Here is a 12,303-nt window from a genome sequence, read left to right on the forward strand (position 1 = left end):
ACCAGTGGGCCCAGGTTCTAATCTCATATTCTAGAGATGTGCCATAATATGTCTGAACATGGATTGAGACAAGGCCTTGAACCTTTTCCCATATGACAGGTTGTATGCCACAATGTGAGAAATACTCTTTCCAAACATCTCAGGACCATAATGTTCAAACAGGACAAACCAAACGAAAAATAAGTTTAAATACAAGTCTGTGCTCTAAGAAGAGGAGATATCTCTTTTTGAGGGAGAAATTTGACTTTTATGTTAATTTGATCTGTATAATCTAATTACAAAGTTAAAATGTCCATTCAAAGGATAAAGCGAATTTTCTTATCAACAGTCCGTTGTGTGCAACAGGGGAGGAACATCATTCAACACGATTTAGGAACAAAATATCAAGTAAAATTTCTTACGAATTGGTGAAATGTGTTTCTCTTCATAACTGACAGCGAAAGGTCGCCTCAACAGCAAAATGCCCTTATTAGAAAGCAATTTTACTACACATAGACACCTCGTAAAACAACCAAAGTGTGCTTGGATCATGTTTTGGATACATGACCAAATGCTAGAACTGCGAAATCTGAAAGGCACATTAAACACACAGAAAGACAAGGCCTAAGCACTTCATGTGATAGCACAGGACGAATAAAAGACAGGCAAAACAAATGCACATTAGCTAGGGTTTTACACGTGTGTACATTCTCAACCCGCACGGATGATGTTGGGAGATGCAGCGCAATCCATTTCCTCAATGAAGAAGCCCGCCTAAGGATTACCACGCACACCCCCTCCACTACCCCAGTGACGGACGGGTATTACTAACTGTGCACACTGCATGTAACCGTGCAAGACGACTACAGAAAGGTGTAAAGCAGTTAGATCACGATTCGGAGCAGCAGACATTATTTCAGGAGGTGCGCTACAAACTTTCACAGTCAGTCGCACCAGCTTATTTCACTTGCCATTATTTATTTTGTGTAAAAATCCTCTTGTCATCAATACAGCAAAAAAAGACAAAACTAAATGAAGGTGAGGAGTGATTGACTCCACGCAAGTGCTTTTTAAAAAAAACACAAACCTGTGTCTGGTTGCTAGCAGCTCCCCTTCTCTCTCTCTCTCTGTCTGTCTCTTGTTCCTCCGAGAGCGCGCATCAACAGAACGCAGGGCCGGCGGCCGAACGGATGAGACAATCGGCGCGTTCCAATGGCAGGCTCGCGCCTTCCACGGGCGGAACACGGCGCGCGGTAGGACTCCACTCGGAAGTCGAACTTCGCTTTGACAGAAGATGGCGAGGAGGAGGGGAGGGGAGGAGTTGAGGGTCACGTGTCACTCCCCCTTCGCCCCCGCGGGAGGGGTCGGGGGTGGCGAGGGAGGGAGGAAGGCAGGCCGCATGCGCCACCAAGGCGGACGCGAAAGAGACTGAGCGATGTGTGTCCAAGTGGCGACCCCTCCCGCGTTTGGAGTTCTTACCACTGCATCCCTGTCCATTTCTCATGGGGAGAGGAACTGGAGGGGGGGGGCTTCTTGCTGTCATCAAGCCTCTGTTGCACAGTTTTATTTCTGAGGACAATTTGTGCTGCTTCCAGCAGTACCTGCGGAGAGAGTGGGACAGAGTTGACGTTCCAGCTCTGCTCAGCTTCGATGGAGCCACTTTTCTGTTGTTTGGTTGGCTTTTAGTTATTCTGCCTTTGCAGTATAAGTCTTGCACAACAACAAATAACAAAGTGATTTTCCAGAGGGTCACTCCTTAAACGGACTTCCAACTGATAAACTGTTTTGGAAAACGGGCTGAATGGCTTTCAACATCTGAAGCAAAGGAAGCTTGCCCGTTTTGGATAAAACAAGATATGGCATTTGGTTATTACCTGACCCCACGAAGACTGCCATTGTGCTGAAAAAGCAATCTGCCCACTGCTGTTATAGTAGAGGCAAGTCTGATTCCCACTGAGCTAATTTAGTTTAAAGTTGTCTTTGGCATAGTAAAATTACAGAATATATAGGAACTGCTGAGCAAACAAGACGAAAGTTCATCTGAAATGAAGGCAGAATACTGCAGATGCTGGGAATCTGCAATAAAAATAACGTATTGAAATTACCCACATGGTCTGCAAGCATAAGAAACAGTTAATGTTTCAAGACATATATTTCTTCAGAACTTAGGAACCATATTCAATTCAACATTAATTCTTGTTTCTTTCACAGACACAGTCAGAACTTCCAGTACTTTGTTTCTTATTCCAAGATTTATCTAATTCGGTTTCCAAAACTTTTGTAGTTACATGATCAATAATAGATATTTTCAGGTCAACCTGTTGAGCAATGTATTACTCACTTCAGGCTGCCTGGTTTAGAAATTGGGACACTAATACTACTTTATAAGTGCTTCAGGATTAATAACAAAGTTGTTAACTTTATAGCAATACATTATACCCTGCCCTAAACATTTGCCCTTTCATCTTCTCCTTTCCACTAATCAAGTCCTCAAACAGCATCCAACAGCTCAAAACAGCAAATTGCTACCACTTTAGTTATGATTCATTGTATTGCCTGTTCTTTAGAGTGGGGAGGTCAAACATAAATTGGGTGCTTGCTTTATGGAGATTCTCTATTCAGTCTGCAAGATGACCCTGAACTTCTAGACACCATTCATTTGAGTCTTCACTTCATTATTGGGCATTTTACAGCCACCCACACTCAGCAACCAGTTTAACAATTTCAGATCCTAATATCTGTCCCCTTTAGAAAACAGCTGTTGATGGTTCTTCTTTTACATCTCCCTAGCTTAATTATTTGTTTCTTGTCTGATTGCCATTTCTTTTTGCCTTGTACAATCATCCCTTTGGTCATTTAATTCTCACATCCATGCCTTAATGTTCTCCTCCTCTTTTGTTCTCTCCCCTTCTTCCTTTCCTTTCCCTCTGTGCCTGTTAGAGATTTAACATTATCCAGTTTGGATTGAAAGATATCGACCTAAAATGTTAGGCAGAACTTTTCCAGTCCAATGGGACAGGCTTGGAAGTGTGCAGGACGGAAAAGTCCCAGGAATTGAATTGGGTTGATTTCATGTTATTGAATCATCCTTTGCTGGCTTCCCCTGAAGTGGGATCAAAGAAGTGTTGGGAAAACCTTTCGATCTGTTGGGTAAGTAATTAAGAAGTGGTTGAGGCTGTTTTAAAAAACACAATTATGAGACATTATAACCTTGAACTCTGGATTTTCCAGTGAAGGCACCACCATTCCTGGTCACTGGCCACAAATTAGGCAAGTAGGAGGGAATGAAGTATTGGCTCTTCAGACATGTAGGGAAGGTCTCCCACATAACGTGTTTTACTGTTCTTGAGACCTTTCAAATAGATTGGACTCTCTGCCTCCCTTGTTCACTTGCTCTGCTGCTGAAAGCATTCCATGGACACCCCCATTGCAATGGGTTTGTAATGTACTTGATTAAAAAATCTGAACATCAGAGTGCCCTTAATTAAGCTTTCAAGAAGCTCTTTCAAAATCATGGGAGGTGGGACCATATTGAAAAGCTAACATGATGCTCAGAACATAGAATTGCAGCCTTGCCTACCTTTGGTCCTGCCAAGCAAAGTTTTCACCTCATGTTACTCTCCCAGGGATCTGTACAGGGGCTGTAGCTTTTCACTATATTTATAAATAACCTGGATGAAGGAATAGAGAACTAAATTTGTTACCGACACTAAGTTATAAGATAAACACTGTAGATGGAAGCAAAAAGTTACAAAACAACACTGATAAATTACATGAGTGGATAAACCTGTGCAATGAGGTTCAGTGTGAGGAAGCATAAAGTTATCTACCCTGGACCCAAGAAAGAGACCAGAGTATTTACTCATCCACATGAAATGACTGAAAGGATGGCATAGATCCCATCAAAAGAAATCAAGAGAACAAATTTAAATCTGTCCCCACTTTTTAAAGTGACAATATGAATGAAACAAAACAAAACTTACCAAATTAAAGCGTCGTTCCTGCTTGTGGTCATACCAGACCTCAAGCATATACCGCACGATCATTCTCCAAGGACATGGCCAAGGAAAGTTGGGCTGTCAGGCTGATTGACCCCTTGGACCTAAAGCTGCTAGAACTTGTGGGTGACCACTGCATCCAGGATCTGGAAGATCTCTGCAAAAAGATGCTCTGAAATGCCTCCTTCACTTTGTACTGGATAGCCAAAAATCACTGAAATACAGTCAGAATTTGAGTAGCAAATACTAGACAAATACTAGACAAGAGGCTGTATCTCCCCAGGTTAATGTAAATTGTGGACTCAGGCAGATCACAGCGGTTGCATGCAGCCTTGGATTAAGATTTCTGTTCCCCAAAGAAATTAGAAGAATTCCTGCATAGAGAATCCCCCATTGGGATCCAAACTTCTGGTAGATGACAAAATAGAATACTAGGACAGTTTGGAGGGGATTAGCAGAGCACAGAAACTAATTTTAAAAACAAATGGAATATTAGTCTTTATCTCAAGAGGTCCGGATTGCAAAAACATGAGAATTATAGAGATCTGGCTAGAAATGGTCTGGAGTACTGTTTTCATTTCTGGGTATTGCATGTCAGAAATAATATATTAGCCCTGGAGACATTATAATGCAGATTCAGCAAAATGATACCAGGGCTGAAAGGGTTAAATTATAAGAACAGGTTGCAGAGACTAAGCCTGTATTCCTTTGAATATTGAAGATTAAGGCCTGATCTAATCTGGTGGTTTAAGATGATTAAGAGATTTGGCAGGGTAGGTAGAGAGAAACTATTTCCTCTGTCAGAAAGCTCAGAAAAAATGGGCATTGCCTTAAAACTAGAGCTACATTATTCAGGGGTAATGTGAGAAAACAGATTTACAAACAAAGGGTAGTGAAATCTTAAAATCTGCTCTGAGAAAGCTTTTGAGGTTATGTAATTTGAAAAAGTTGAAACTAAAATGTATCATTTTTCATTTGTTTTGCAAAATTGTTAACTATTATGAAAGAAACAAATCTTCAAAATAAACCTGTTGGTCTATAACCTGGTAATGTTTGATTTTTAAGATTATGAAACAATGGCATGTACAGGAACTAAATTGCAGATGTAGATTTACAGTAGATTGGGGATGGGATAACTGCTAAAAGATCACCATGAGTACAGTGCTAGTAAATACTGTTTGAAGAAACATCTTGAGGTCTGACCAGAGATTATCAGATCAGACAAACCTATACTAAAATATGGTGGCACTAGTGGGGACATGAATTTAGAGTAAGTTGTTTTTCCTTTGAAGAATCATGAGCAAGACTCTTAAGACCCCCCACCCCCCAAAATACTTGTAAGTTGTAAACTTACCTGAAGTATGATAAACTCCAACATGACAGCTGTGTTGCATCAGCCAAATTGTCCCTGTACCTTGCACTGCCCTTCAATGCTGTCAAAGGATCAAAGCAAGCGGGCGGCACAGTGGGCGGCACGGTGGCACAGTGGTTAGCACTGCTGCCTCACAGCGCCTGAGACGCGGGTTCAATTCCCGACTCAGGTGACTGACTGTGTGGAGTTTGTACATTCTCCCCGTGTCTGCGTGGGTTTCCTCCGGGTGCTCCAGTTTCCTCCCACAGTCCAAAGATGTGCGGGTCAGGTGAATTGGCCATGCTAAATTGCCCGTAGCCTTAAGTAAGGGGTAAATGTAGGGGTAATGGTGGGTTGCGCTTCGGCGGGTCGGTGTGGACTTGTTGGGCCGAAGGGCCTGTTTCCACACTGTAAGTAATCTAATCAAGCATATAGATAGGGGTATGGGAAATAAACTTCCCCAGCTGCAGAACCGACTCAAATCTCCATTCAAAGCAACAGCTGCTCCAGATCAATAATTTCCTTTATCTGGTAGGTCCCAATGCAGTGATGTCATCCTCAGACAAAGTGTTGATGAGTCCACAATAGATCTTTGGTCAGTACAAAGTGTTCAATTCCTATGTTAGCCCCAAGAAGAATCACTTTAACCAGCCATCTCAAAATGCAAGTGAATTGATATACTCCTTTATTAATGATTTTTATAGATTGTCCTATTCCTGTGGTTATGACATGATGAAGGATATGTATATTTGAGATAAAATAGTGTTCAGTGTCCTCAATGACAAAATCTCTAACATCCTTGCAGTTCATATACAACATTTGAGTAAGTGGTCCACTAAACCAGGCAGGCTGAGCAAACATTGTAAAAATGGACTGTGACTTGGGGAGCAACTCTCAGTCTGAATCTGTTAGTTGACTAGGCCAAAACATATCACCTAGTCCATCGAAAAGCCTACCACTTTTGCAGAAAAGATGGAAAGAAGCATTTTGAGATTATGTCACTGAGGTGCAAGTCAGCAACGTAAACATGAATGCTCAGCTGAGGCAATCAAAGCTTTTACTGTAACAGAATTTTCAACCATTCTGTAAATCAAGATCGCTTCCTACAGGCTAATTGACAAGATTGGTTCGTGAATAGTGGAGACCCAACAAATTGATCAGGAGGAAGAACAAAATGGGGAAATTAGAGTTTCTCAATCAAATGGAAATCATTGAGAGCTTTGCTGGCCAGGTAGCATTTATTTCCTATCCCTGATTCACTAGCAGGCAGTGAAGAGTCAACCATATTATGGTGGGTATGAAGACGCATGTAGGCCAGACGAGGCAAAGTTGGCAGATTTCCTTCTCTAAAGGGCATCGGTGAACCAGATGTGTTTTTGGAATAATCAGTAATGGTCACATGACTGCCATTATGCTCATTTTTGTTCCAGATTTTAATTGAATTCAAATGTCATCATCTGCTTTGGTGGGATTCAAATGCACGTCTCCAGAACATCAGTCTGATTTTCTGGATTGCTATTCAAATGACATTACTATTATGTCACCATCTGCCTGCTCCCCCCAGCCCATACATCCAGGAAGGTGGGTGGTGCAATGGTATTGTCACTGAACTGGTAATTGTGAGCACCTCATTCATGGTCTAGAGGCATGGATTTAAATGCTACCACAGCAGCTGATTCAGCAGATAGTTCTGGAATTGAAAGCTAATCTCACTAATGACAGTTGTGAAACTACTGCCAGTTGTTGTAAAAGCTCATCTGGTCCAAGTTACATGTTAACAATTTGAGATCAAAATGTATCAATTTATGAGCAATTATTATGTACTGGTAGACACTATAAATGGCTGACACTGTATGTCTTCAAACATTAGACATGACACTCCAGAGATTGAAGCAATGTTAAAGGTTGTTTCATAGCAACACTTACCTGCAATTGCAATGTTGTTAATAAGCCTATTTATATCTTGATTTGGAGATATCCAGTGTTGGACTGGGTTGAACAAATTTAAAAATCACACAACGCCAGGTAATAGTTCCAAATAAACCTGTTAGACTATAACCTGGTATTGTGTGATTTTCTAACTATTTATATCTTGCAGAATTAGCAGATATTCTTGCAGAAGTGACAGACAACTATCCAATTTTAATATACAGTTGTGAAGAAGGGTCACTGGACCAAAACGGTACTGCCAGATCTGGTGAGTTTCTCCAGCAATTTCTGTTTTTGTTTTAGATTTACTGCATCTGCGGTTCTTTGTTTTATATTATTGTATGCAACTAAATCTTCTTTAGGTGGTATAAGACACTCCATACAAAGATGATGCCTCAGTCTGCCCAGGAACATGAGCTTTCATAGCAAGAAGAATATATAACATTTTGCAAAGATTTGCCACAACGCTTCCAAACAACTGAAGCTTCATATTAAGAATATTGGATGATTTGTCAAAATTTGCTTTAGCTAACCCAAAGGTTTGATCAACTTCATGATGCACTTCACCTCACCCTAGTTAAAGAGGATGCATCTATTCTTTCAAAGATCATAGGTAAGTAAACATCCAGTATTTGAACCTTGAACATACCACAATCTACTCAGTTGCTGCACATAAAAAAGAAAACCAAGCAGTACCTTACTCTATGGACAATGAAGCACTATACCAAAATCCCTCTGGTTTTCTTCCAAAGCAGAATGAGCAGAATTCTCTATCTACTGTGATAGTGCTGTAAGTTTATGTGATTAACTGTGCTAAAGAATCACTACATACAGCTCCTGAAGATGATGATGGAATACCCGAACTGTACAAAGCAGTCACAATGACCTTCCATCAGTCAGCAGACAGATTAAACTCAATGAGATCTCAGATAATATAGGTTCACAGAGCACAAAAAGTTCTGTACATGCATGATGGACCCTCAGCAATGCTGGAAGAATGATACTCTACTTTTCCAAGATTCTTTGACATCATCTAATAATCGAGGGAAACTGTCAGAAATCTCATATTGCATTTTATCTAGAATGCTCAGCAAGAATCACAGAAATTGTCCTGACAGTTGTAATGCACATTCTACAGTGCAGGGAACAGTGTGAAGATAATGACCCATAATTCGCTGTACAAAGCTTTTGAAGATTTCAACCACTACTGTGCATTATCTCAGATGCTTCACATATTTCTTCATCCTAAACACAAGAATGTGGTACAAGAAGTTCCAAATATCATTATTCTGACCAGGAAGCAGAAAGGTGATGCCTGTGAACTCTTATTCAATGACAAAACTTCAACACTAGTCTGTGTTTGGTGCCCAATTATCTTTTCAATAGAAGATAACATGAACAAGTTCTACAAGGTGAGACCAATCAAAGTTTTGCCAAGACACAGTGGTTATTCGCTCCATAAGCACCCACTGGTCTGGATCCTGATGCTACTACCCAGAGACAATCAGCCCTTTCAATACCATAAAGTCCAGGATAATGTTACTAAGTGTACTCACCCACTTCAGCTGCTGAGTGGAAAATTCAAGAACAGATCACAGACCCTTCTATCCTACATTGAACAACAAACTCACAACTGAATCTGTAAATCAGACTGAGGGGAGTGTTAGAACCCTTGCTTCTTTTTCATTATTTTTAGTATTATTCTTTTATCAATTTTAAATTGTGAGCTGGAAATGACTTGTGGACTTTGGGACAGCCTGTCATAACAGGAAAAGAACAGATCAAGCAAGCATTTGTTTGTGAGGTCAGGCTAGGCTGCTTCTTGATTAGAGGAGTTCTGACAGACACAGCAACCCTGAGAAGAGCATTGTGTTAGATCTCAGAAATTGACTATTAGTAAGGTCAGTACCTGCAAGTCTGAACAGAACCTATTTTCAAGCAGATGGCAATTGTTGAATGATGACTAAGGTCTGAGGAAGAGTCGATCAGTCTGTCAGGGTGGAACCAGAATTTAAGTTTTTTTTTTAATTATGTTTTCTGGGAGATGGTGAGACAGCATGAAAATTTGAAAGCTCCCTTCTTAATCTGCTACACCAGCTTCCAGAAGCCCGAAGAGTAAAAATCTGAGTTAGAATTACTGCTTCTATCCGAATGAACTGGGAAGGTAACCCTGATCAATGTTTCAGAAAAGCAACTAAGGAGTCCACATGTGTGCCTGTGAATAATGCATTGTGAAAGCTACTTAAGTAAGCTGGCCAATTTTGTTTCATTTTATTTATCCTTTAATTGTGTTTGTTTTTCTGTCTTGTCTTTGTATGAATTGGGACTGAACACAAATGTTTCGGGATTGAAGCATAGCCCTCAGCTTTCCTTGTTGTTTAATTGTTCTTTTGCTAAAGCAATTGTGTAGTTAATAAATTGTGAAGTACTTTGTTGGAGATACAAAACCAATGTCTGGAATTAGCTGTTCATAAAGACTGGGATTCATTACTCAAAAGTTTGGTTAGGAACCACTTGAGTAATTAATGCAGGTTTAACTTAACTATGTTGTGAATACAGAGGTAGAAAGGCTGATTTGGTTCATCTCTAGATTACAGTGGTGCTGGAAAAGCACAGCGGTTCAGGCAGCATCCGAGGCGCAGGAAAATCGACGTTTCAGGCAAAAGCCCTTCATCAGGACTACAGGCAGAGTGCCTGAAGGGTGGAGAGACAAATGAGAGGAGGGAGAAAGTAGCTTGGAGTACAATAAGTGAGCGGGGTTGGGGATGAAGGTGATAGGTTGGGGAAGGGGGTGGGGAAGTTAGCAAAGAGTACAATGGGTGGATGGGGGTGGGATGACAGTAATTTGTCAGAGAGGAGGGTGGAGTGGATAGGTGGAAAGGAAGATAGGCAGGTAGGACACGTCATGGGGACAGTGCTGAGCTGGAAGTTTGGAACTGGGGTGAGCTGGAGGAAGAGGAAATGAGGAAACTGGTGAAGTCCACATTGATGCCCTGGGGTTGAAGTGTTCCGAGGTGGAAGATGAGGCGTTCTTCCTCCAGACGTCGGGTGGTGAGGGAGCGGCGGTGAAGGAGGCCCAGGACCTCCATGTCCTCGGCTCAGTGGGAGGGGGAGTTGAAATGTTGGGCAACAGGGCAGTGGGGTTAATTGGTGTGGGTGTCCTAGAGATGTTCCCTAAAGCGCACTGCTAGGAGGTATCCAGTCTCCCCAATGTAGAGGAGACCACATCGGGAGCAATGGATACAATAAATGATATTGGTGGATGTGCAAGTAAAACTTTGATGAATGTGGAAGGCTTCTTTAAGGCCTTGGATGGAGGTGAGGGAGGAGGTGTGGGCACAGGTTTTGCAATTCCTGCAGTGGCAGGGGAAGGTGCCAGGACAGGAGGGTGGGTTGTTGGGGGGCGTGGACCTGACCACGTAGTCACGGAAATCTGTTTTAACATGAGAGGAATGGTGGAGTTTAAGATTCTGTCAGTTAAGTATATCAATCAATAATTTTAAACAAATATTTTCAGATTGTATGTTGGAAACTGAAAACATGCTTGCGGGAGATGTAGAAATAAAGTTTAAAGCATTCCCAGATGAGTCTCTGATGTAACTATGATGTAGCCAAAGCTAAAACTAAATCCAAGACCTTGAAAGCAAAGAAGGCCAGTTTGAAGGAAGTTCATAGTCATAGGCAGAACAAAATTAGGACAGCACCTACCTCAGGCTTAAAGATACTCAGACTGAGATAGCAATCCATGTTTCCCAGAAAGGGTGCGCCCGGGAGGAACAAACTGGACCATTATTTTTCATAAAGTTCCCTCTGACCACTCAGTTTGCGACACCACCTCACCACTCCACCCCAATCCCTAACCATAACCCTTTACCTACAACTCCCCTTACCCCACCTCCATTCCTGAAGAAAGGTTATGCCCAAAACCTTCGACTTCTGCACCTCCTGATGCTGCCTGGCTTGCTGTGTTCTTTCAGTCTCTGCCTGCCTACTTTGGTTTCCAGCATGTGCAGTTCTTTTTGTCTCTAACAAAGAAAATTAAGGACAAAAATACTTTGCATTTCTTCGTTGACATCAAAGTGAACAAATACAAAATCAAACAGGCTGTAAAGAAATTAAATGAAATTAATGTAGCTAAAATTAACACCCATCAGGCCTGATGGTGAAAGGGAAGCATATGTCTGTCTGGGTACAGATCACAATGTATTCGATGTTGCTAATAAGTTTGGCATCATCTAAATTAGTTTCACAAAGAACTGCATGAATGTGTCAATAAATGTTTAACAATTAAAAACAAATCATTAATAGCCAATGGGCAGATACAAAAGTATTTAAAAACATATGTTTTGCCCTTTATTGTACCAACATTCTGATCTTATTCTCATCAAAGCTGAAACGCTTTTCCATGCTTTCTTGCCCTCATTGCCTCTGAAGTTTTTTGCAACATTCTGCTAGGCTGTTTTTCAAGTTCCAAATCATCTCAGAATACACACTCATTGATGCCAATCCAGATTAAACTTCATTGACAACACATAGAGATGTACAGCATGGAAACAGACCCTTCAGTCCAACCCTTCCATGCCGACCAGATATCCCAACCCAATCTAGTCCCACCTGCCAGCACCTAGCCTATGTCCCTCCAAACCCTTCCTATTCATATACCCATCCAAATGCCTCTTAAATGTTGCAATTGTACCAGCCTCCACCATTTCCTCTGGCAGCTCATTCCACACCCACACCACCCTCTGTATGAAAAAGTTGCCCCTTAGGTCTCTTTTATATCTTTTCCCTCTCACCCTAAACCTATGCCCTCTAGTTCTGTACTCCCCGACCCCAGATAAAAGACTTTGCCTATTTACCCTATCCATACCCCTCATAATTTTGTAAACCTCTACACGGTCATCCCTCAGCCTCCGACGCTCCAGGGAAAACAGCCCCAGCCTGTTCAGCCAGTCCCTATAGTTCAAATCCTCCATACCTGGCAACATCCTTGTAAGTCTTTTCTGAACCCTTTCAAGTTTCACAACATCTTTCCGATAGGAAGGA

At 41.5% G+C, this 12,303-nt stretch overlaps 1 protein-coding gene and 1 pseudogene across 4 annotated transcripts in view; one reads left to right on the forward strand and one right to left on the reverse strand.

Moving 5' to 3' along the window:
* Positions 1–1,255, reverse strand: part of LOC132815666 (protein PALS2-like) — a 148,085-nt gene extending 146,830 nt beyond the window's left edge. For all 4 annotated transcript variants that reach the window (XM_060824675.1, XM_060824674.1, XM_060824672.1 and 1 more), the window contains exon 1: positions 1,067–1,255. The gene's annotated coding sequence lies outside the window, so the exon portion shown is untranslated. The remainder of the gene's footprint in view (positions 1–1,066) is intronic.
* The window catches only part of LOC132815929 (large ribosomal subunit protein uL23-like), a 40,874-nt pseudogene extending 29,378 nt beyond the window's left edge, over positions 1–11,496 (forward strand).
* Positions 11,497–12,303: the final 807 nt, after the last annotated feature.

Source organism: Hemiscyllium ocellatum, chromosome 5 (genome assembly GCF_020745735.1).
Source record: "Hemiscyllium ocellatum isolate sHemOce1 chromosome 5, sHemOce1.pat.X.cur, whole genome shotgun sequence".
In the NCBI taxonomy this organism is placed as follows: Eukaryota; Metazoa; Chordata; class Chondrichthyes; order Orectolobiformes; family Hemiscylliidae; genus Hemiscyllium; species Hemiscyllium ocellatum.